The sequence below is a fragment of the Pleurodeles waltl genome, chromosome 5 (genome assembly GCF_031143425.1).
Source record: "Pleurodeles waltl isolate 20211129_DDA chromosome 5, aPleWal1.hap1.20221129, whole genome shotgun sequence".
NCBI lineage: Eukaryota > Metazoa > Chordata > Amphibia > Caudata > Salamandridae > Pleurodeles > Pleurodeles waltl.
The window spans coordinates 794,915,754-794,942,046 of NC_090444.1; positions in this window are offsets into that span (position 1 = coordinate 794,915,754).

Below are 26,293 nucleotides of genomic sequence, written 5' to 3' on the forward strand. Positions count from 1 at the left end.
TGTTCTGTGGGCTCCCTGAGTTGCTGAGAGCCCCCTTAGGCTTCCCCTCCTGGGTAGAGTCTACCTAATCTTTCCTGGTGCCGGGCAATGTCTTTTACCACTAACAGCGAGCTTTGCGTGTGCCAAAGGCTTGTTGGCAGACTCCAGCGATGAAAGCCAGACTACAATCCTCCCTCTGGTGTGGGACATCACTTGCACAACCAGGAACCTGATTCTGACTTCTTGGGTGCAATACTGACTGTTCTTCCTCACTGGTGGTTCTTCTTTTGCACCTTCATTTGGGTTAACAGGGGCTTCTGTTCTTCCTGGACTCTTCTGTGCTTCTTGGACTTGGTCCCCTTCTTCCACACACCCTCAGGTCCAGGAATCCACTGTTGATGTCTTGCACTCTCTTTTGGTTCTTGCATAATCCTTCTTTTTGTTTCTGTGTGTGTTCTGGGAAAGTTACTGTGTTTTACTCCTGCTTTCCTTGGCACTGGGGTGGCTTCTAGTACTTACCTTTGGGGTTTTCTAGCACTTCCAGCTCCCCTCAACATTTTCATTCCACTTTTTTAGTATATGGTTTGTGTTCCCCCAAGCCCATTTCTAACTATTGTGATTTTCACTAATTGCACTGTTTTCTAATTGTTTTATATCTATTTCTGCACACTAGTGTATATAATTTGTGTATTACTCACCTCCCAAGGGAGTATAGTCTCTAGGGTATTTTTGGTATTTGTTTCACCAAAATAAAGTACCTTTATTTTTGTAACACTGAAGCCCTCATTCCAACCCTGGCGGGCTCTGACCGCCAGGGCGGAGGGCAGCGGAAGCACCGCCAACAGGCTGGCGGTGCTTCCAGGGCTATTCTGACCGCGGCAGTAAAGCCACGGTCAGAAAAGGGGAACTGGCAGTTTTCCGCCGGTTTTCCCCTGTCCCAGGGAATCCTCCATGGCGGCGCTGCTTGCAGCGCCGCCATGGGGATTCCGACCCCCTTCCCGCCAGTCTGTTTCTGGACCAGGATGGCGGGAATGGGTGTCGTGGGGCCCCCTAACAGGGCCCCATGAAGATTTTCACTGTCTGCTTTGCAGACAGTGAAAATCGCGACGGGTGCCACTGCACCCGTCGCACCCCTGCAACTCCGCCGGCTCCATTCGGAGCCGGCTTCCTTGTTGCAGGGTCTTTCCCTCTGGGCCGGCGGGCGGCCTTTTGGCGGTCGCCCGCCGGCCCAGCGGGAAAGCCAGAATGGCATCCGCGGTCTCCTGATCGCGGAGCGGCCATTTGGTGGTGACCGCATGGCGGGCGCCGACCGCCGCCCGCCGCGGTCAGAATGACCGCCTGAGTATTTTCTCTCATGTGTCTGAGTACTGTGTGACTACAGTGATATTGCATGAGCTTTGCATGTCTCCTAGATAAGCCTTGGCTGCTCATCCACAGCTACCTCTAGAGAGCCTGGTGTCTAGACACTGCCTACACTACATTAATAAGGGATAACTGGACCTGGTATAAGATGTAAGTACCATAGGAAGCCACTACAAACCAGGCCAGCCTTCTACACCTACCTCCAAGTAAGATGTGTCCAGACTTCTATGCAGGGTTATTGGTCCTTGAGCCCACATGTCAATGTTGAGGTTCCTTTGACCCTTTAGAGGCCCTCTCTCCCCTCAGGAAGAGCCCTCTCATTTCATAGCAGAGGTTCCTTAAATCTTTCAGGGGTCCCCTTCCTTTTGCGAAGAGCATGCTCATTTACTAAAAGTGGTTTCTTTGACCTTTTTGGAGGTCCCTTTTCTGTAGTGAACGTCTTCAGCACCCCATGTAAAAGTGGGTGTTTCTTCTAAACCTCAGAAGTCACTTCCTAGTAATGAAGACCTCTGCCCCCACACACATTCAAAGAGGAACTTCCTTTGAGCCATCAAATATCTCTTTCCCCTCAGGAGGAGTTCCCCTCATTCCACAGCAGAGGTTGCTTCAATCCATTTGAACCTTGTCTTCTCCCCATGTTAACCCTACCCCCCCATTTGTAATACTTGACAGTTTCTCCTTAAAACCCCTGTTTCAGAGTTTCCTTCACTCTCTTAGAGGTCCCCAGGTAAGTCTGCTTCTTCTATCCAATGAACACCCCCCTCAAACCAGTCACATCAAAATGTCCTATACCGCTGCATCTCCACCCATAGTACACCACACATCCCCCTCAAAGCATCATGACATGAGATGAAAGAAACACACAAAATTAAATGCCTAGTCTTCAATGCAAGTTTCAAAGCAAAATTCCCTTTAACATCTTTGAAATACTGCCAAAAATTACACTAGACCTCACCGTTCATTGCAGCCACAACTCAGTGAAGATTTTGCATGCACACGCCATGAAGCCATCCCAGCCGATTTTGTCATCATAAACAAAAATCATATTGTAAAAATTGGAGGAGGCCTGGCTGTCATCCAAACAAATCACTACAAAAAATACTAATTGAAAACCACACCGAAGACGGCTGTGAATGTCACCCCACCCCAGTTATAACTTTTTTATTTTTGCAGTTTTTATTTAGTGCAAACTCAGTCTAAAGGCATTGGATCACTTTACATAAGCACCAGTTAATTTACATAAGGCTGCATTATTTTTTGGGGGTACAGGTACATTAAGCAATTTGCCCAGAATCACAGGATGTTAATCTGACCCAGAGACTAGAACCTGGTTCTCTAGTTCCAAAGTAGCCAGTTCTGTCTGTAACACACCATCTTCTCATCACATATTTCTTTCTCTTAATATATAGAACACTACATAGAAATGCCAACTTTTAAAATATCTTACAAGATACAGTAGCCAACACCCATCTTGACACCCAAACCTATACATTCAAGGAGACCAGAGCATATAGTTTGAGAAGAACAACCTAACCACAACCAAAACTATTATGTCAATTTGTGAAGACCTCAATCTCTACAAAGTATTTGTGGCCTAACCCATTGTTCAGGATACTTCCTAGATGTCATATTTGCACTCTTAGGACAAGCCACAGTTACAGACAACTCTTCATAAGCTGGATTGACCACAAAATCATCACTTTCAAGATTAACAAACTTATCAAGGACAACAATTCAAAGCCACCGAAAGCCAACAAAAACAAATGCTCATACAGGCAATTGAAAAAATTAGACTTCCACCAACTCAACACTGATTTTAAAAGATTCACAATAAACATTGGGTCAAAAGACAAACATACCTTTCACAGCTGGATCCACTACATTGGACAAACAGATGTCAAGAACAAACACATTCAGGGTTAAACACAAAAAGAACACCACTTAGGTTAATGACAACATAGAAAGCATGAAAACACAACTCAACAGACTACCACCCAAGTAGAGAAAATCAAGAGGTAAAGCAGAAAAAAATAGACTATACCACCAAACCAGGGCCCACACAACCACAAAAAGACACTAGTATTCTACACGCATAACTGAAGCCGAATGTCCTCTATAAGGACTCCATAAAATTCTAATAGAATTCCACAATCCAGTTCCACAATCCAGACTGCCAAAATACAGAAACACCACCATCACAGGACATCTATGACAAACATTCTAAAGAACTGATCTAAAAATTAAAAAAGATTGAAAATTACCATAAGGAGAAAATGGACAACACCACAAGAACATATCATCTAACCACCATAAAAAGAGACATCAATAATCACCCATCCATTCATACTTTCAAGATCGCCTTACAGAATGATTTCATTGATGATATTACTGCAGCAATACCATCAGGATTACCTTCATATCCAGCCCGACAAAAATCTTTAAAGATATCCTTCATACAACCTGTGGATGAGAGATAGCCAGATACCTACTCAACAAGTTCCTGGAACTTTGGCCCATATATAAGGGCTTTGTGGTGCAGGACAGTGCAGCAAGTCACACTTGGAAGTGTAGGAATCTGCTATATTTATACAATACAGCACATTCCTGACCTTTCCCCTGCGCTTGCACCCTTTTGGCAGCCTAGCGCCAATGCAGGCACCTTTGCACCGTGGTGCAAGGGTGCCTGCATTGCATGAAAGATTGTTTTTTGCTCAGGAAGGGGAACCTTCCTGCACAAAAATAATCTTGAAAGGTCTTGCGTGGCTTCATAAACCTCACTTAAGGCTTGCATTGCTCTTGCCCCACGTTGCGTGCTGCAGGAGCAAAGCAAACCAAGCCATAAACAAGGCCCTAGGTTCATTCCCTCCTGAACTGAAAACCTCCTACATTAGACCTGCTCTCAAAGAAAATCCTTGACACATGTGACACAGCAAACTTCTGGCCTATATGAAATGGACTCTTTTTACGAAAAACATTTGAAAGAGCATTGTTTACCTCAATTCAAATTTTTCAGAACATAATGACTTAGGGCCTCATTGCGACTCTGGCAGTCCGAGGACCGACATGTTGGCTGTCGTACCGCCAACAGGTTGGTGGAGAAGCCTGCCCAATTATGACCATGACAGTGTTCCCAATGGAATACAGTCAATGCATCGCCAGCACCGCCACTGCGGTGAGACTGCCATGTACGTTGGAAGCCACCTGCCGGACAGATTACAAGGTTGCATATCGTCAAAGTTTCTGCTACAGTTGCACGCACACACAAACCCAGGCGGAAACGAACTGCATAAAAGGAGACACTCACCTTCAGGAGGCCATACTCGTCCGAAACTGCCATGGAACCACAACGAGCCATCATCCCACTACTCCTACTCACCCAGAGACTCCGAAATCAACACCGAAGACAATGACAGCAACCGTAAGTACACACACTTACCTGTCACTGTTGTATATTGCCAAAGGTCGTACGCTCACACAACATACCATCGGGAACAGGGCGAGGGCAACACACACACACACACATAACCTGACACTGACATGCACACTCACAGACAGCCACATACACCCCCCACATGCACAGTACACACACTACAGCCATTACACACACACACACGTCAAAAACACACACCAACTCCCTGAAACACAACACAGGCCCAGTTACATACAATAACAGACAACACCACAACACAACACAACAACCGCAACACCATCAATGCATTGGATGGCACCCACAATAGACACTACCCAGTGACAAATCACACATACAACACAATGTACCACCAACAGGGAACAAACACTCACAACCACAAAACCATACAACACAGCAATCAACATACACAGCATGCACACAGCACATCGCATCTGACATTCCATGCACCAAGCATGCACACACACACAGTCAAAGCACACAAAGACACGCAACACTGCAAAAAACACATGTCAACAAAAACACCACTCAATACCTTGACAACAACATGTTCCCAACATACGCATGCCCATCACACAACACACACCCATTACTGGGGGACAAAAGCACTGCATACAACCTCACATGCTGCCCAGACAAAACAAGTAGCACAAGCACCACTTGCACACAAATACTACGTGCGTCAGCCATGAACAAATTTGCCCTAAGAAAAGAAATGCAGGACAAATATGTAACTTCGAAAACAAAAACTGGTAGGTCCAAAGATATATTAAAAATTATAAATATTAATGAAATGTTCAAGGCCATAGGCCAGCATAGTTGTAAAATATGCAATATGCACATAATGCACATCGGTGTGCCCCGAACCTGACTCCTGACTGCCATATAACCTCCACAGGAAGGGCCTTAAGGGGGCAGGCAGGCACCTTAGGGAATTATTGGGAGTGGTGCAAAGGGGGGGTTGGGCCATGGCATTGGAGGTGGTCCTTTGGGATTGGGCTTGTGAGGGGTTGTTTAGGTCTAGGCTTAGGGGAGGGCTGGGTTCTCTTGGGAGGGGCAGACTTCTTGGCAGGGGAGGGGTATGGGTACATGCAGGGGAGGTAGGTAAGGGCTTGGATGTGGAAGGGACGGGCCTGGGGAGGGAAACAGAGTGTTTAGGGGTCTCACGGGGGGAGAGGAGTAGGGGAAAGGTCAGAACATGTAAGGAAAGCTTTTTTTGACACAAGGGGAAGGTCATCAGAAGGTGGGTTGGGTATGGAGGGTAAGGGAGTGGTTGTCTGACGTGTATGTGTGAGTGTAGTGGGTACATGTTTGTGGGAGGTATGCTTGTGGATGATGGGTGTCTGTTGGGTGGGTGAGTGAGTGCGTTTATGTGTACTGGACTGGGGTGAGTGGAGGTGCTGGGTGATGCCATGGTGAGTGGGTGACTGTCTGTTGGGGTGGTAACTGCAGGTATGGTGGATGTGCTGCATGTAGGAGTGTTAGTGGTTGTAGTGTCTGCAGGTCTGGTGACTGCGGTGGATGCCTGAGGGTATGCTGTTGTGCTGACTGTGGGTAGGATAGGTGTAGTGTCTGGACCTGTGAATGGTGGTGTGGTGTCTGCAGGTGTGTCAGGTGTAGTGCCAGTGATGCTGGGGGTGGTGGGGGTGTCAGGGCAGGTTGCGACTGTTGCTGTGTCTGTATCTGTATGTTGCTTGTGTGCATTACGGTGGTGTGTCTTGTGGTGCCTATGTTTGTCTGAGCTACCTTGGAAGTTAAGGTGGATACATGCCTGTCTGTCTGTGTGCTTTGGGTAGGGGAAGGGGGTTTGGGAAGAGGAAGATGGAGGTGGGACGATAGACAAAGGGTGACTGGCTGCCATTGATGTGCAGGCCAGAGCCTGAAAGGATCTCTGTAGGCCAGCCAGTGCAGGGTGAATGCCCTCCAGGAACGCATTACTCTGTTGGACTTGAGTTGCCAGTCCCTGGATGGCATTCACAACGGTCGACTGACCCACAGAGATTGACCTCAGGACATCAATAGCCTCATCACTAAGGGCAGCAGTGCTAGCAGGGGCAGGGGAAGAGGAGCCTGCTGCAAAGGAGACACCCACCCTCTTGGGTGAGCGGGCATAGCCAATTAGGTGGGGAGCCACAATGGTGGTAGAAAGGTGGGTGATGGACAGAGATAGTGCTAGGGTGGTCCCAGATAGGCCCACCACCACCAGGGACTGTCCACTGAAGGAGGATTCTGAAGATGATGAACTGGATCCTGTTTCCTCCGTGGCACTCCCTTCACCCTTTGGGCCACTGAGTCCCTCGGTGTCGGTGGTATCATGATTTGCAGTCCTATGGTCAGCACCTTTCCCACTCAGCTGTGCCCCGTCTCCTTCTCCTGCCAATGCTGATGCTGGGAAGCAGAAAAAGAGGTAGGGTCATCACATTCTTTTCAAACACTTACATCACACTGTACACATCAATCACATTACAACCACTTGTACTACACCCCCAGGAAGAACCAGGTTAGTGCCAACATCATGTCATAACTAGATACTATCTACACCCCTACATTACAACAATGTCCCACACCAGCTAAGCTACCTATCGCACACCTACTATACCATCACATCAGTAGGGCAATTACAATAACCATTCCATGACAACCTGACTTGCCAACATGAATCTGAGTCCTCATCCACACAAACATAGTCAACCTACAACCAAACAATGGAAAGTAGTGGTAACATACATTTCTACATATCACAAACACAAAATCCACACATACATACAGTTATAGCAGATGTCATGTACCAGGAAAGGAACCACATCATGTCCCAAGCACAAGACAGCATGTTGCACACATTCCAATACCATTTCATGTCACAGACTCCACAACCTTCACTATTGACATATACAAATATGCAACAACCATATCTGCCATTTCAATGATTCATCTAAGTCATCCTCTACCTGTAAACAAAGTCATGCACACTTATAGGGGCCAACTTACCTCACAGGATTTAGCCACAGACAAGGACAGGTACCATACCATCACCTTATATACAATGTACAACTGTCATATGCATGAAGGCCACACACAGCACACCTAATCATGATGATTGGCAACATCACTAGCCCATTATTCAAGTGGCCACCTCACTATCTACACTTCTACACTCACTATCAGGCATGAGCATTCTTACATCTGTACATGGCCACTGCAATGCCACAATACACGTCTGATCTTAACATGATAGGGACATATACCCTGAGGTAAGCCAAATGACTAATTACACATACCATTCCAACAGCATGTGAAGGTGAAATGCCATATCTGCAACACATTTCAGTCAGTACTAACTCTAGGATTCCATACCAAGATCAATTAAAACATATCCACAATGGCAAAAGTACATATGTTTAAGTTGCATCAAAATGTTGATATATGCCTGGACCTAAAAATGTACACATGATGTTGGTAAAAACCATTTCAGATTGTACCAATTACCAAGATGTAGTGGCCTATTTAGCATGCCCACAACACATTGCAATAGGAAATTGCTGTGTTGCTACTTACCTTCCAAAGAACATGTATCTGGTACAAATATTCTGAACAGTCATATCAATGATATGGCTTGCACTAGGAGTCTCGTAATACCACCAAGGTTTAGTGCATGCAGGATGTCCATTCTGAGGAAACATCACACATGCCAAAGTTTAGTCCTCACTTACCAATGGGGACACCTTCTAACAGATCTGAGTAAGTGCAGCAAGAGTGGCAAGAGAAAGGTCAGATTGAGATCTCAGCCTCACAATAATGTGACACTCATTTCAAACCTCAGGAATTTTAGGCATCTCCTCAACTTATCTGACTCAATGTTGCACATAGAGATGGATCAAGGGGAATTTGAATGGACAGAGGGCACATATCAGGACAACTTACCATCAGAATGTTGGGAGTATGGATCTGTAGGTGGCAAGGAACAACCACCAAGGTACTAAGAGCAGTACAGTAGTACACATATGACACAATCACATGGGCATCATCATATGCTACTGTACAGAAGGGATGACATAGGTGAGTATTATGTCCCATTACATGATACATTGTGCACACCTATGTACCAATGTTGAGTACTCCATGTATGGGTTTACCTAAGACACATATTACCTTTTGCACTTACCACATTGTCACAGCTTACAGTCTCTTACATTAGACATTGACTTTGTGGAGAAATGTAAATGACCTTAGTCAGTACTCACCGCCTTGTGGCTGCTGTGCTGCCCTCAAACGCCCATCCAACTCAGGGTAGGCCACTGTCAATATGCAGGTCATTAGGGACTTCAAGGTCCAACAGGCACCTCTATGTCCTTGGGAGGGTATTCCCAGCTGGGCCTCAGCTGTCTTATGGGCCCAGCATCTCAGGTCCTTCCACTGCTTTTGACAGTGGGTGCTTCACCGGCCGTGGGCCCCCAAGGTCCACACTTTCTTGGGAATAACACACCAGATCCCCTTTTTCTGACTGGCGTTGACCTACATGGATGACACAGACAAGCGGAGAAAGTCATGTACACATGCTCCATTCCCAAACAAGTAGGATGAACAATCAAGCTAGTACAAGTTGCCATACATACCATTCCTCACACTTCAAACTCTCTTGCAATTTGTCCTCTGCAGTCAGGCAATGTGTGAAGTAGAGTCAGGCATACAACAAGCATGTCCAGTACCAGGTTGTGACTAGAAACATAGGAATAGACCACAAGTATGTCCTTTAAATGGAACATCTCAACAACTATTTGTCACACCAAGATTGATATAAATGCTGTAATGTACATATGTGGATCATGGTACATACATCACACACTACCTACTATGTACCAGGGCTAACAGTCTTTCTACGCACATGTGCACACAACCATCTACCGACATATGTTAGCTCAATCCTTCATTCATGCACCTTTAATCTACCTCATCATACACTCTACCTTTCACCCATTGGTGTTGTATTGGACTCACCTGCTCCTTTGGTGCACCATATAGCGGTTCCTACAGGGGTAGGACCTCCTCTACATGCTTGGCCTTCTCTTCTCCGAGAAGGCAGGAGCCCTATCACCTTCAGGATGTGGTATGATTGCTCCCTGAGGCAGCACACAGCAGTTCAGGTGCTGGCAGCAGTGTCAGGAGTCAAGTGAGGGATTGTGCATAAGATGGCGGTCACGTCCGCCATATACGGGACCACCACCGCCGGTGGACATTGCCATTGGCCCAAGTCTGCCAAAGGCAGCAATGTGTTCCAATGGCAATGTCCACTGTGGCTGTAACTGCCTACCGCCATGCTGACTTTTGCCAGTGGAGTCAGGTCACTTCTGATGTCCAATACAATAAGTCAGGCATCTGCCATTTTAGATCTCTAATATGTATGATAAAGTAATGAAAGTTGTGTAATTTACAGAAACCTCATATCTATGACAATGAGTGAAGTGCAGGCTTACTGTTAAAAAGTATTAATGTGCAAGTAATTAGTAGAGGAACCGAAATGAGGTATTTTGGGTTAGGCACATGAAACAGTAATCCCACCATACTAATGACAATCGGAAAGTTGCATAGGTGCAAAAATATATGTGTGACATGTTTACAGGGTTGATGTAACTTTCACTGTCAGTGACATGTATCTCCATGTGCATGCAAGGGTTTAGGGGATTTGAATCTGGTACACTTTCATATTTTCGCTGGCTATGTGCTGAAAACCACATATTCACTGTTTCCTGTGACATGATTTCCATATGTGTGTGACCCTCTTGTGATCATACTTATGATGAATGGGTTAAGTCATTCACATTCATTCTGGTGTTTTTCTGCATAGTAACCCAGGCCTGAGGAAAGCAAGACATCCTCCAGTGTACCGTCCACTAGCAGACCTGCAGACCATAGAGGTGTGACATGTAATCCAAATCTATCGCCTGGATAGGCATGCAATTATGGATCTATGTTGTCAGTTAGAGCCTGATGCCTGCCATTCTCAATCCCAATAGGATGCCTCCCATCGTTCAAGTCATGTCAGTGCTGCACTTCCTGGCCACTGGGTCTTTTCAGAACACAATGGTCTTTACTGTAGGGATGTCTCAGCCCATGTTCAGTCTGGTTTTGAAGACTGTACTGTCTGCCTTGTTAAAACACCTGGACAGCTATCTCCGATTTCCCCAACATGAGGATCTGTCCCAGGTGAAGGCTGATTTCTATGCTTTGGGGTGCATTCTACATGTGGTTGGAGCCATAGATGGCACCTATGTAGCCTTGGTTCCCCAAGTGCAAATGAACAGGTACATAGGAACAGGAAACATCTTCCACTCCCTAAATGTCCAAGTGGTCTGTTTGGCTGACCTCTACATTTTACAAGTTTGTGCAAGGTATCCAGGATCAGTCCATGATTCCTTCATCATGCAGAACAGCAATATCCCACTGTTGACGACACAACTATACACAGAGAGGGGCTGGCTAGTTGGTAATTCTTGTATGTCATGTGTGTCTGGCCCCTTTTTTCCTGCTACCATATATGTGGATGTCCAACATTAAAGTTCGGATTGTTGTAACTATACCTTACAGGGGACTCAGTGAGGTACCTAAACACACCAGGGAAGTCTGCCTCAAGGGCCAGGCATGTCGTGGAGCTGATATTTGGTCTCTTGAAGGCAAGATTTTGCTGCATAGACACATCTGGAGGAGTCCTCCTCTGCTCACCCTACAAGGTCTGTCAAATAATTGTTGCCTGTTGCATGCTCCACAACCTTGCCCTGAGACATCAGATACAATTAAGACCAGACGAGGGAAGCCTTCAGATCCTGTGAATGGGAATGCAAATATGCCAAGTGAGGATGAGCATGATGATGATGAAGCTGGAGACATCAGGGCAGATGTCATCAGTTAGTACTTCAACTGGCTCAAGGTATGTGATGTTACTAGTGAGATTCTATGGGGCATCATTTAAGTAATATATACCATGTAATGTGCTTCTTGCCACCATCAGTGTGGTCTTAAGTGGACCTAAAGCTCATGACTCAGGCATGCATGCTGGATGATCCTTTGAGTTGTGTACAGAAATGCAATGTACATGGTCTATTGTTCAGCACATGTACAATCAAAGTAACTTTAGTAGTTATGCATATACAATGTGATGTTTGTGTTCCACTCTGGCCTACACCTTATCTTTGTTACTCACAGATTTGCAGATTGGCTGTTTGGCTCATCCTCATTTGGCATTGTCAGACAGTGTCACAGGCAGATGGGATTTGCTGAATTACATGAGCAGTGGACATCGATTAGGCTAGGTACTGTTTTGCATCAGATTTGTGGTGTGTGAATTGTATGCTCAGACTGTCACGACAGTGGTTTGGAAGTGTCCTTTTCCAAAAAATAGACCTGTTTTGTATTGGAGGTGGCTCAAATGGTGGCATGTGCATGTCAATTTGTGTGTGACACATGTCACAATGTGTCATCCAGACCCTCCACCAGCATTATGGTTTGTGTTGTATGTGACCTAACTTGTGCATAGCTGTCAGTGTGTTTCCTCATTGCAGACCAATGATCATGTGTCTGAAGACTGACATAGGTGAGTGGCTAGCCTACAGATACTTGACCATGTTAAGTTGAAGGTTCCATGACTGGGGAGCTTAGTACTGGCCTTTGTCTGTGTGATGGGTTATGGTGATTTGGGAGGATGAGGTATGGGTATGGGATACATTGAACCAATCTGTATGCCTCCTAGTATGGTGATAGACTGACACGTCCATAACTTCTGTATCATGTGGGTTGGCAGTGAATGACATCTACGCTGGAACACTGAAGTCTACAGCATTACTTCACAATGTGCTGATTGCCATTCTCCTAATAGCTTTGTGGAGCTGTACAATACAGGTGACTTGTGTCATGTGTATATCACAATACCAATGCAATGTGTATCCTGGTTGTGTATTACACGTGTGATGAGCATTACGGAGTTATAACATTGGAGGGGGACATTTTTGTACAATTGTTTTCATACATGTCAATTGTTTATGGTTGAAATATCACACTTACTCAGGATCTGTGATTAAGTGGTATTTATTGGGAAGTGAACAACAAAATGAGTGAACTGAAACAAAATGAAATGATTATGACAGTGAAGGGTTTAGTCATGGTGGATGAAATCATCAGGGTAGCAGCTACACCATTTGGAAACACAAGTCTAGTGCCCTTGCACCATAGAAAAATGGAGTTAGGCGTCAGAACAGTCAACAGGGTGTATAAGTCACATGCAAGGGACCAATCAGGAGAGGTTCACTTCTTGGCAGTGGGTTTGGTCTTGGCATCTGCTCTTCCTGGATGTCTGGGTGGACGTCCACATTTGCAGGGGTTTCCTTCTGCTACAGAGGGTGGGGTGTCTGAGGCATTTCCTTCCTTCTCCTGGAAGGGTCTCTATTCAACTAGCAGCCACATAGGTCTAGAGGTCTGATGTCTCATGGCTAGTAAAAGAGGCCTGATGTTGGGTGCCAGAGCTACTCGGGGTAGTGTTGGTGTCCCTCAGCAATGGAAGTCAGGATGGCATTTTGTGCCTGCCACTGCTGCATCACTTCCTGGTGGTTGTCCCTCTGCAGTTGTCTGATCTCCTTCATCATGGTCAGTACCTAGCCCATCATGCCTTGGGAGTTTTGCTAAGCTCCCAAGATTTGGGAGATGGTCTCATGGTCAGGTGTGTCCCTTGGAGCCCCCATCCTCTGGTCCACACCATTCCTCCAATGCACCCTACTTCCACATATCTGTGCACCTGGCACACTGTGCCCACTCCCACTGATGGCAGGACCATTATTGTCAGTGGTGACATGAGGAGACTCAGGTACCTGTACTGGGGGGTACACAGTGGAAGAGACTGTCCTGGGAACGCAGGTTTGGGGGAGAATGGTTGCTTGTGATGTAGTTGCAACAGGGCTGGGAAGAGTCGCTGTGTGCAGGGTGAGGCTAATAGTTTTTGACTGACCAGGTGTCCCTGATGGGCCAGCTTCATCCTCAGTGTCCAGACATCAAGGGCTGTTTTCCTCACTGGGGCCTTCATCCAGAGGGTTAGTGTTTGTCTCTGGTACCCTCTCCATGCTGGGGATGGCACAGTTACCTGTAGGAGATGTGAAACACACAGTTGGTGTATGTGATGCAACAAGTGATTTTTAGACCTGACAGCCTTAAGGTGGTCACCTCTCACTTTTTGCCTGCCTCCCTCCACTTTTTGGACACTGTTTTTGCTGGTTTCAGGACTGTGCGCTTTACCACTGCTGACCAGTACTAAAGTGCATATGCTCTCTCCCTTAAAAATTGTGACATTGGTTCATACCCAATTGGCTTCTTTAATCTACCCCAGTAAAGTACACTACTTGTGCCCAGGGCCTGTAGATTAAATGCTGCTAGTGGGCCTGCAGAACCTGATTGTGCCACCCACATAAGTATCCCCTTAACCATGCCTCAGGCCTGCCATTGCAAGGCCTGTGTGTGCAATTTCACTGCCACTTCGACTTAGCATTTAAAAGTACTTGCCAAGCATTAAACTTCCCTTTTCTACATATAAGTCACCCCTAAGGTAGGCCCTAGGTAACCCATAGGGCAGGGTGCTATGTAGGTAAAAGACAGGACATATACCTGCTGTGAGGACTTCTCCTTTCATAGGCTACCATAAGGGCTACCTTCATATACTGTTTGAGTGGTAGATTCTGATCTAAAAGGAGTAACAAGGTAGGATTTAATGTGGCCAGAATGGTAATACAACATCCTGCTGACTGGTGAAGTTGGATTTAATAGTACTATTTTAGAAATGCCACTTTTTGAAAGTGAGCATTTCTCTGCACTTAAATCCTTCTGTGCCTTACAATCCACGTCTGGCTGGGTTGCTTGACAGCTTCCTTGTGCATTTTACTCAGACATCCCCAAACACAGGATGCTCAGTCACACCTGCACACATCTGCATACTGAATGGGTCTTCCTGGGTTGGGAGGGTGAAGGGCCTGACACTTACACATCAAAGGACAGTGGCCTGCCCTCACATAATGGACTGCCAAACCCCCTACTGGTACCCTGGCAGACGAGATGGAACTGAAAGGGGACCTTGTGCACTTCTAAGCCACTCTTTGAAGTCTCCCCCACTTCAAAGGCACATTTGGGTATTTAAACAGGGCCTCTGACCCTATCAACTCAGACACTTCTGGACAAGATATCACTGGTGAAGAAACTCTGAACCAGACCCTGAAACCTGCCAAGAGGAACTGCCTGGCTGCCCAAAGGACTCACATGACTGCTTTTCTGCAAAGGAGTGCTGCCCTGCTGTTGCCCTGGTGCCTTGCTGCCATCTGGCTCTGCTGAGAACTGCTCTCCAATGGCTTGAATAGAGCTTGCCTCCTGTTCATTGAAGTCTCAGGATCAAAAAGACTTCCTCCTGCAAAAAACTCCTTATGCTGTGAAAATTCGATGCACAGCCTGCCAGAAATTATGCACAGCCTGCATCGATTTGAGAAAATCACCACACGCCGAACCTGAACGATGCAGCCCGGGTACCCGGTATGAGATCGACGCACCGCCAGTGTTGTGACTGAAACTTCGACGCACGGCCAACTGGATCGATGCATAGCCAAGCCAGAACGACACAGCACGACTTCCTCCAAGAAGAATTGATGCAGCGCCTGCTGTGCGATAGAAATTTCTCCGCATCACCCACCAGATCGATGCACCTCCTGTGACTTCATCCTGCACGCCCAGAATTTCTCTGCATTGTCCCCAGGGTGTCTGAAAACCCTGCAACCCGAAGAGGATCCAAGTCAGTGCACCAGAAATCAACGCAAAGCCTTCCCTGCATGGAAAATTATCAATGCATCATCTGTGTGCGCCCAGAGAAACCGACGCACACCTCCACGCATCTCCTCCTCTGAGGTCCCATACAGAGAATTTGAACACAAACCAGGTACTATGTGCTTGCAAGAGACTTTTTAAAGACTAAAGACTCCTTTTCTCATTCTCTAAAGTGATATTTTAACGTGTACTTATCAAATCTTGATAGGTTTGACCTGCATTTAACCGGATAAATATTATTTATTTTTCTAAACACTGTGTGGTTTATATTTGTGATGTTATACAGTGTTATTGCATGATTTATTACACAAATACTTTACACATTGCCTTCTAAGTTATGCCTGACTGCTCAGTGCTAAGCTACCAGAGGGTGGGCACAGGATAATTTGGATTGTGTGTGATTTACCCTGACTAGAGTGAGGGTCCTTGCTTGGACAGGGGTTAATCTGGCTGCCAACCAAAGACCCCATTTCTAACAGAATCCTTCCCCTAGGAGCAAATGTTGAGAGCCTGTGCTTGTCGCTGTGTTCCTCCTCCTGTTGGGCAATTGAGGATTCCAGTCAATCTCATGGGATTTGATAGACCCCCTCTGGGCCCCCAGGCGACATCAACAAGTTAGGAGGGCCTACTTCATGGGATTAGGCTACACCAAGGTCATCTGGTTGTGCAGAGAGTCTCTCCTCCAGAAGGCACTAATGGGGCCTGCGCCCAGGCCAGCAGGCACTCTCATGCTGGACTCACTGCATTTGCTGGGCTGTCCTCACGACAGACATCAGGGCCTCAAGGCCCTGATAATAAGGTGGCCTCAACAGCCGCCCTGGTACACAATCCTCACTCGGGCGCTTGCTCCCAGTCATACCCCAACTGTGCCAGTGTGAAAGTCTCTGGGAAAGAGGTCGCCCCCTGATACAGAAGGTGCCGAAAATTGTCGGAGCGCTGTCTGCTTCGCTGACCCTGAGTGTTGACCCAGAGGCCATGGCCTTCCTTCACTGGGCGCCTTTATCTTGCAAATCTCTGAGGCGCTCCTATCCTGGGCTGCTCTCATTCTTGCATCTGTCTTTGTCCATCTGTTGGTCAGTGCTACTCCCTCCAGGACCTGCTCTGTCAGTCAGGGAGCGTGGGGGTGCATGCTGAGGTGCTCCAAGGTGGTGCTTGTGGGTTCTCAAATGGCAGGGACAGGGGGATGGAGAACCATGTCCTGTCCGACCACCATCTTGTCCATGTCCCTGCCTTCATTTTACTCTGAAACAATCTACTCTACACCACTCTGCACCTTTCTACTCTACACCACTGTACTCTATGCTGCTCCACTCTACTCTACTTTGCACCACTGTGCTCCACACCACTCTACTCTGCACCATTCTACTCTACACCACTGCACTCTATGTCAAAGCACTCTACACCACACCACTGAACTCTATGATCCTCTTTTCTGCAAGACTGCACTCTCTGCCACTCTACTCCTGCCTTCTCTGCACCACTGCACTCTATGACACTGTACTCTACTCAGCACCACTCAACTCTACGCCACTCTACTCCATTTTACAATGATGCACTCTATGCCACTACACTCTATCCCACTCTACTCTGCATCACCCCACACCACTGCACACTATGCCACTGCACTCTACATCACTCTAATCTACTGTGAACCACTGAACCCCACTGCAATCTACGCCACTGTACTCTATGTCACTCTACTCTTCACATCTGCATTCTACCCTGCACCACTCCATTCTATCCTACACCACTCCAATTTATGCCACTTCATTATAGGTCACTGTATTACACTACACTTCATGACACTATGCTCCCCAATACTCCACTCAGTAACCCACTTCTCTATTACACTCAACTGCACTCTATGACACTACTCCACTCTATGCCACTTCACAACACTCTACTCCACTCTGCTACTCTATGACACTACTGCACTCTATAATGCTCTTTACAACTCTGTCTATGTCACTCCATACCAATTTGCTTTATTCAGTTCCATGACACACTACGCCACTCCTCCACCCCATGCAACTCTACTCTGCATCATTCTACTCCACTCTAACACACTCTACAACACTCTATTCCAATCTACTCCTATCTATGCCCTTCCACTCAACTACACTGTTCCGCTCTATGCCACTCCACTGTGCGACAATCTGCTCCACTCTTTGCCATTCTACTCTACAGCACTCTTTTCCACTCTACACAACACCCTCTCTGTCACTCCACTCTGCTCTACACTACTCCACTCTACAACACTCTATGTCACTCCACTCTATGACATGCTATTCCACTCTAACACTCTACTCCACTCTACACCACTCAACTCTACACCACTCTGCTCCACTCTACTCCCATCCGCTCTACATTACTTTACTCCATCCATGACACTCCACAACTCCATGACCCTCAACTCTACTCTACTGTATGCCAATCCACACCACTCCTTAACACTCCTCTTTACTCTGTGCCACTCCTGTTCACGACACTACACTACACTCCATTCCTCACTTGTTTTTGCCACCAACTATTAGCCTTGCTGAACAGCTGCCACACAGATGTACAACATGGCTAAAACATATTGGCAAAGCCAATAACTCTTGCATGGGTGTGACATGGGTTTTGCCAATGCTTGTTTACCTTGCTGTCCAAATGCAACAATACTTTGAACTCAAGCTAATCACATTGTGCCAGAAATTGTTTTCATACTATCGCTCTCTTTGCCTAGAAAACAACTAACTGGTGCAGGCTTAGGCTAAGGTGCTGTGGGTACAGTGACACCTGGGCCCATTAGTGTGAGGGGCTCACATCACCCACTTAGTGGCTGTTTTTATCATCTTCTTGTTGAGGTCTCTGTAGAACTAACTCATTAGAGTGCTCTGGAATAGTCAACTTGATATATCTGGAGATGCTAGATTATATTATATAGAAGAGCTCTGAGGTAAGCACAGGGACCTAGAAACACACTACATGCAACAGAAATATACTGAGTTCCTCAGTGATCAGTAGGGAAGAAAGGTTCTTAATCCAATTAATTGAATTCTTCCTCAGATGCCCAAAGCGCTAATTTTTCCACTGGGTCTGAAGGCATTAATTGTTTAAATAGAGACTTGTAGAGTGAACTGAACCCTTATGAGGTATCCTGGCGCAAGGGGAGGATTGTAGCAGGAAAGATTTTGAAATTCAACAGTAGAATGTTCCAGATAAGAGATATGAAGTGGGCAAAAGCACTGACACCACAACAAACGTTATGGCTCTTAGGAACTCAAAGTAGAGAAGCAAACAGAAGCGAAGACAGCAGAAAGTTTAATACCAAAAAAAGTAGTTAGGAGAATTCCCAGGCCAAGCCTATGCAACATTTTGCAATGTATTGCAGGTTTTTTTTTAGCCGCACTTTTGTGAATCAGGCCAAATGTACACCCAAGGGCATCCCATGTTGTTGGAAATGGCCCTCTATACAGGGTTGTAGGAGGCTGGCCTGGTTTGTACTGGGTACCACAGGTACTTACACCTTATACCAGGTCCAGATATCCCTTATTAGTGAAATATAGTCAGTGTCTAGAAGCCAGGCTGGCTAGAGGTAGCTGTAGGCAGAGCAGCCAAGGCTGAACTAGGAGACATGCAAAGCTCTTGCAATACCACTGTAGTCAACAGTACTCACACACAATAAAGACAATACTCAATGTTACCAAAAATAAAGGTACTTTCTTTTAGTGGCACAAGGCCAAAAATATCTTAGAGGCTATACTCCCTTAGGAGGTAAGTAATACACATAGAATATACACTAGTAACTAAAATCAGGTAAGCACACCATCATAAAATAGTGCAAACAGTGAAAATCACCATAGTCTAGAATGGCCCAAGGGCAACACAAACGGTTTCCCACCTAGGCAAGAGTAGTGTGTAGAGGGGCACTGGGAGTGTAAGAAAACACCAAAGTTAAGTAAAGTACCCCACCCCAGAGCCCAGGAAAACAGGAGTAAAGTACAACAAGTTTCCTCAGAACACACTAGGAGTCATGATAAAGGATTATGCAAAAACCAAGCAAGACTGCAAGACAACAACGACGGATTCCTGGACCTGAAGACCTGTGGAGAGAGGAGACCCAGTCCAAGAACAGCTGCCCCTGCTAACCCGGTTGAAGGTGCAAAAGTGGATTCTCTGGTTGGAAGAAAAAGTCAGAAATGCTCCAAATAAGTGGGTTCCTGCTTGGTGCAAGAGATGTCCTATGTCAAGTCGTTGGATGCAGGCTGGTTTTTGTCATTGGATTCCACTAACAAGCATTGGCTCATGCAAATGAGGAGACAGAGGGGGCTCTCAGCACTTTAGAGAGCCCTCAGAAGACCAGGTAGCACCCTCAGGAGTCCCAGGACACGGGGACAAAGGAGTTGCAAATCGCAGTCGTTGCAGCACTACACAAAAGGATCCCACACCCCCGGAGAACAACCCAGGGAGCTGAGCATTGCAGGATAGGGTGCTGGAGACCTGAGCTACACTGTGCATGAAGGATTTCTTGGAGAAGTGCACAGAAGCCCAAGGAGCTGCAAAACACGCGGTGCACAGGGTTACTGTATGGCTCGGGAAAGCACGCCCTTACTGCCACCAAATTTAGACAGCTGGACCTTTGGACAGTCAGGATCACTTCGGTCTACCACTTGTATTCCAGAGATCATGCTCGTTGACAGGAGAGGAGTCCCAGAGTACCGGTTGTCACTGCAGAGAGGTGCCTGCTGAAGCAGGGAAGTGACGACTCCGTCACTCCACAGGAGATTCCTTCAGTCCTTTTGGTGCAGGATGAAGACAGGCAGTTCTCAGAGCATGCATTACTTGAAAAATGTTGCAGTTGCTGGCAGGAGCTGAAGTTACAGAGTTACAGTAGCCTTCTTGGATACTTTGTTGCAGTTGTAGAGTTCCTGGAGCAGTTCTGTAGTTGATCTGAGAGCAGAGCTTGCAGAGGAGTCCTGCTGGAGTTGTGGAAACACCCAGAGGAGAGACCCTAAATAGCCCTAAGAGGGGGATTGGCCACCTAACCAGGTAAGCACCTATCAGGAGGGGTCTCTGACATCACCTGCTGGCACTGGCCACTCAGATTCTCCCAGAGCTCCCTGACCATCCTGAAAACAAGATGGCTGAACCCAGGGACACTCTGGAGGAACTCTGGGCACAACCCCTAGGGTGGTGATGGACAGGGGAGTGGTCACTCCCCTTTCCTTTGCCCAGTTTCACACCAGATCAGAGACTGGTGGTCCCTGAACCGGTGTAGACTGGATTATGCAAAGAGGGCACCATTTGTGCCCTTCAAAGCATTTCCAGAGGCTCTAGGAGGATACCCCTCCCATGCCTGTACCACCTATTTCAAATGGGAGAGGCTGTAACACCCCTCTCCCAAAGGAAATGCATTGTTCTGCCTTCCTGGGATGGAGCTGCTCAAACCCTAGGAGGGCAGAAGCCTGTCTGGGAGGTGACAGCAGCTGGGGCTTGGCAGTACTGGAGGTCCATGGTGGAGCCCCAAAGGTGCATGGAATTGGCCCACCAATACCAGAATTGGATTGGGAGTACAATTTCTCAATCTTAGATACCTTACATGGCCACATTCTGGGTTACCATTGTGAAGCTACATATATGTATTGACTTATAGGTAGTGCACACTTAGAATGGTATCCCATTCGGGAAACCATGAAGTCCGGGAAATTGGCCCTGGACAATGTAGGCGCTCCTCTGCTAGTGCAGGGGTGCTCTCGCACACAGTAAGTTTGCACCTAGCCTTCAGGAATTGAAGGTTAGACATATAAGTGACTTATAAGTTACCTTGTGCAGTGAGAATGGTTGTGAAATAGTGCTTACACTATTTCACTCAGGCTGCAATGGCAGTGTTTGTATGAGCTCCTTATGGGTGGCAAAAGAAATGCTTCATCCCATAAGGATCTCCTGAAACCCCAATGCTCAGGGCACCTACGTACCATATACTAGGGACTTATATGAGGGGGGTCCAGTATGCAAATTTGGAGTGGAATACTGGGTTACCAGTTGTAAGGATAAATTTAAAAACAGAGAGAGCATAAACACTGGAGTTCTGGTTAGCAGGACTCTAGTAACACAGGCCAGCATAATGACAAAACAGTAAAACATACTGACATATAGGCCACAAATTATGAGCACTGGGGTCCTGACTAGCAGGGTGCCAGTGAGGCAGTAAAAACACACTGACAAACAGGCTAAAAATGGGGGTAACCATGCTAGAAGAAAGCAACCTTCCTACAAGGGTCAACCAAAAACGTTTTGCCTTCCTCCTCCCACTTTTTGTTGGATGTTTGCTTGTTGACCTTAGGACTCTGTGCACTTTACCACTGCTAACCAGTGCTCAAGTGCTTCGGCTCACTCCTCTAAGCATGGTTTGATTGGCATATACCTGATTGGCATATTTAATTTACATTGAAGTCCCTCGTAGAGTGGTATACCATATAGCGAGGGCCTGTAAATTAAATGCTACCAGTGGGCATGCCACACACTTTTGTGCCACCCACTTAAGAAGCACTTTAAAATATGTCTCAGGCCTGCCATTGCAACCTGAAGGCAGTGTCACCCTGCCATGTGGACTTGGCATTTAAAACCCTCTTGCCAAGCCTTAAACTCTCCTTTTACTACATGTAAGTCAGCCCTAAGGTAGGCTCTGGGTGGCCCATAGGACAGGGTGCTGTATAATTAAAAGGTAGGACATTTATTTCTTAGTTTTACATATCTTAGTAGTGAAAAACTCCCAACTGTGTTTTTTCACTACTCTGAGGCCTACTCTTTCCTTAGGATAACATTGGGGATTGCTTATTAAAATAATAAGTTGTAATTCCTAAACCTGAGGTGGCTGATATGTCATGTTAGTATCTATGAACTTGTCATGATAAACCCTCTTTAATGGTAAAGTCAGATTTGTCCTTACAAGTTTGAAAATGCCACTTTTGCATTTTTCTGCCCTTGGCCCTCTGTGCCTGCAGCCTGCCTTACTTCGCATGACTGGATGTAAATGATGTTGTTGAGAATTTGTGAATTTATCCTAGACAGTCACACAATAGTGGGATTAGCAAAGCCTGAATGTGTCATTAACTGACTTGATGAGGTAGGCAGAGCTAAGCACAGCCCCACTTACACATGAGTAGGCTGGACTCTGCCACTACACAATAGGCTTAACAACCTTCAATCAATCAATCAATCAGTGATTTCTAAGTGCGGCTAATCCCCCGTAGGGTCTCAAGGTGCTGTTTGAGGGTGTGCTGCTCAGTAAAAGAGCCAGGACTTGAGTTCCTTCCTGAACTGCTTCAGTGATGCGGTCTGCCTGAGTTTGAGAGGTAGCGTGTTCCATGTCCAGGCTGCGAGGTAAGAGAAGTCTCTTCCTCCTGCTGTGCCTTTACAGATCTTGGGAACGGCTACGAGGGCAAGCAAGGAAGAACGGAGTTGTCTATTGGGTATGTAGAAGGCAAGGCGGTGGTTGAGGTAAGCCCGTCCTATGTTGTATAGTGCCTTGTAGGTGTGGATCAGGAGTTTTTAAGTGATGCACTTGTTGACAAGGAGCCAGTATAAGTCTCTGAGGTGGGAGGAGATGTGGCGGTGTCGGGGGATGTCCAGGATGAGTCTGGCAGCTGCATTCTGGATTCTTTGAAGTCTTGATTGTAGTTTCTTGGTGATGCCGGAATAGAGTGCATTGCCATAGTCCAGTTTGCTAGTGACGAGTGCATGGGTGACTGTCTTCCTTGTGTCAGAGGGGATCCACTTGAAGATCTTTCAAAGGAGTCAGAGGGTGTGGAAGCATGATGACGAGATGGCATTGACTTGGTGGGTCATGGATAGAGAGGAGTCCAGGATGATGCCCAGACTGCATGTGTGGTCTGTCGGAGTGAGAGCCTTTCCCAGTGTAGTGGGCCTCCAGGAGTCATTCCAGGTAGAAGGGGTGGAGCCGATTAAGAGCGTCTCCGTCTTGTCCGAGTTGCGTTTGAGGCAGCTGGCTTCCATCCAGGCAGTGACTGCTCTCATCCCATTGTGAAAATTTATCTTGGCCTTTACAGGGTCATCGGACAGGGGGAGGATCAATTGAGTATCATAGGTGTTGGAGACTATGTTTAGCCTGTGTTGTTTGAGAATCTTGGCTAGCAGGGTGTAGGAAAGTATTCTGTTTTGCCCTAGTCACCCCCAAACATTTTGGACAGATACTAGTGGTTATTGCTTCTTGGCTGTGCCCTGGGTACTGCTTACCAGTCCCAGGGCCAGTGTTCTTTGTAACGTGAATATGCAAATTAGGCTAATTATATGATTGGCTTTGTCGACCTACCTATAAGTCCCTAGTAAATGGTAGAGCACGTAGGTTTAGGGACCCCAGCATAGGTAGTGCACCCGCAGGTGTACTGCTGAGGTGCCCAGTTTCATTTTAAAGGCAGGCCTGCCTTGCTGGCTGCTTTTAAACTAAAGCTATATGCAAATTCGACTTTGGAATTAAAGTACTTACAAAGTCTTAAGCTACCTTATTTTAATATATAAGTCACCCATTAGGTGTGGCCTAAGTGCCCCTGGTGTTGGATGTTATGTAATTAAAAGCAGGGACCTTATAAACATTGTTTTATAAACCCTGGTGAGGTAAAATAGCCAAATGTGTTTTCCCTCACTGAAGTGAATAGGCCTCATAGGCTAAAATGGGTAGACTTTATTTTAATTAATAAATTCCCAAAATGAGCTAACTATTTCAAGTTTGGTATCAAACCTATTGTTATAATACATCCAACAACTTGCCATTGTTGAATTTAATATAACTAGTTCAGGGAAAGAGATTTAGAGCTCTACCTGAAAGTTGTGAACTTCAGCTCTGTAGTGCCCTTTTCTGATTGGCCAGCCTCTGGCAGACTAGCCAGGCTGCCTTCATGAGGTGTGAAGTGGGCCAGGCTAAAGACAAAGAATGGGCCTGAGGAGGAGATCTGCCTCAGCAGATGGGGTAAACAGGATGGGGGGGGGCAGCCAAACTGAACTACAAAGGATGGAAGGACTGTTGGAGTAGCTCAGGACCTTCCCCATTTCCCTACAAACGCAGACAACCAGGTGCCCTCTTGCATAGATTAAGAGAGGGAAGGAAAGGGGTGTGTTAAGGATTTTTACCTGCACTGGACTCCATGTTGGATGTTTAAAGACTTTTGCTCCCTGGGATTGATTTTTGCTGCACTTCCCAGGAAGTGGTCATCCAAGAGAGTTGCCAGTTGCTCCCCCTGCTTTTTACCCCAGGAGCAAGGATACATTTGGCACAGCTGCACCCACAACTCAGATCCCTACATGATCTGAAGAAGAAGGACTGCCCTGCTTGACCCCTGGCATGTACCTGGATACTGTACTCTGAAGGTCTGGACCAGCTGCACACTTGGGCTTCACCACAAAAAGGACTTTGCCTGACTTCAACTGGTTCAAGAAGGGACACCCTGCTTGCTACAGGTGTAAATAGCTGACCAGAGTCCCATGCATCAAATCCTGAAGGACCTCACCAGCTGATCACTGTCCAGTGGTCATTTTGGAGTTTGCGCCAGGTGCATTCTGGGAGTTGGAGTCCTAACCCTCAAGGAGAAACTCAGAGGGGGTCATTACAACCCTGGCGGACGGTGTTAAAGCTGTGGAAATACCACAAACAGGCCGGCGGACAAAAAAAGGGAATTATGACCCTGGCGGAAACCGCCAACAAAGACAGCCACTTTAACACTTCGCCCGCCATGGCGGTACAGACAAGCAGCGCGGCGGTCACCGCCAACAGACAGACGGGAGACAATGTACCGCCCACAGTATTACAACCCGCCAATCCGCCACCTTTTCCGGGGCGGATTCACCGTGGATAAAAACACATTGGAAACAGCTTTTGCTATGGGAAAACGCTCACCTGAACATATCCCATGAGGAACGAGGACTCCATGGACCCGGAACTCCAAATACTCCTTGCCCTTGTGTTTCTGCTCCTCTATGACTAACAACTACGTAGGCGCTGAAGACAACGGTGAGTACTGCACCTACGACATGGGGGAGGCAAAAGTTAGGGGGACACCCACCAAACACCCCCACCCTCGCATATTACAACATACACACCAATACATTCACAAAAAATCACAGTAACAACCCACAATCCCCCCGGAAGAATGAAAACACAAAGCGAAAATCGGTCAAACCATGTAATGTGGCAATATACATGTCATACAAAAATATACAGATATATATTTGAAAATCAGTCATAATTATATACAATACGAGCAGTAGTGCAGATATGTACATAACAATGTCCGTGCACCATCAGTCCAAAAATGCATGGGCGAGGCCCACAAACGATACCTGACCACAATCAGAGAGAACACTGCCGGGGCATCAGATAGAAGTACTACAGGCACCTCAGGGGGAAGGGAAAGGGGGGCACCTCAGCCGGAGGACTGCAAAGCCAGATCCACGACGGGGCTCCATGCCCATTTATGCTATCTGTGCCATCCTGGGGAGTGCAAAGCCACAGTCTCTCAAGTCTCTACAGTGGGTGGTTTGCCCACTGTGCCATCCTGGGGAGTGCAAAGCCACAGTCTCTCAAGTCTCTACAGTGGGTGGTTTGCCCACTGTGCCATCCTGGGGAGTGCAAAGCCACAGTCTCTCAAGTTGATGCAGGTCTCTACTGGTACTGGGGGGGGACAGGTG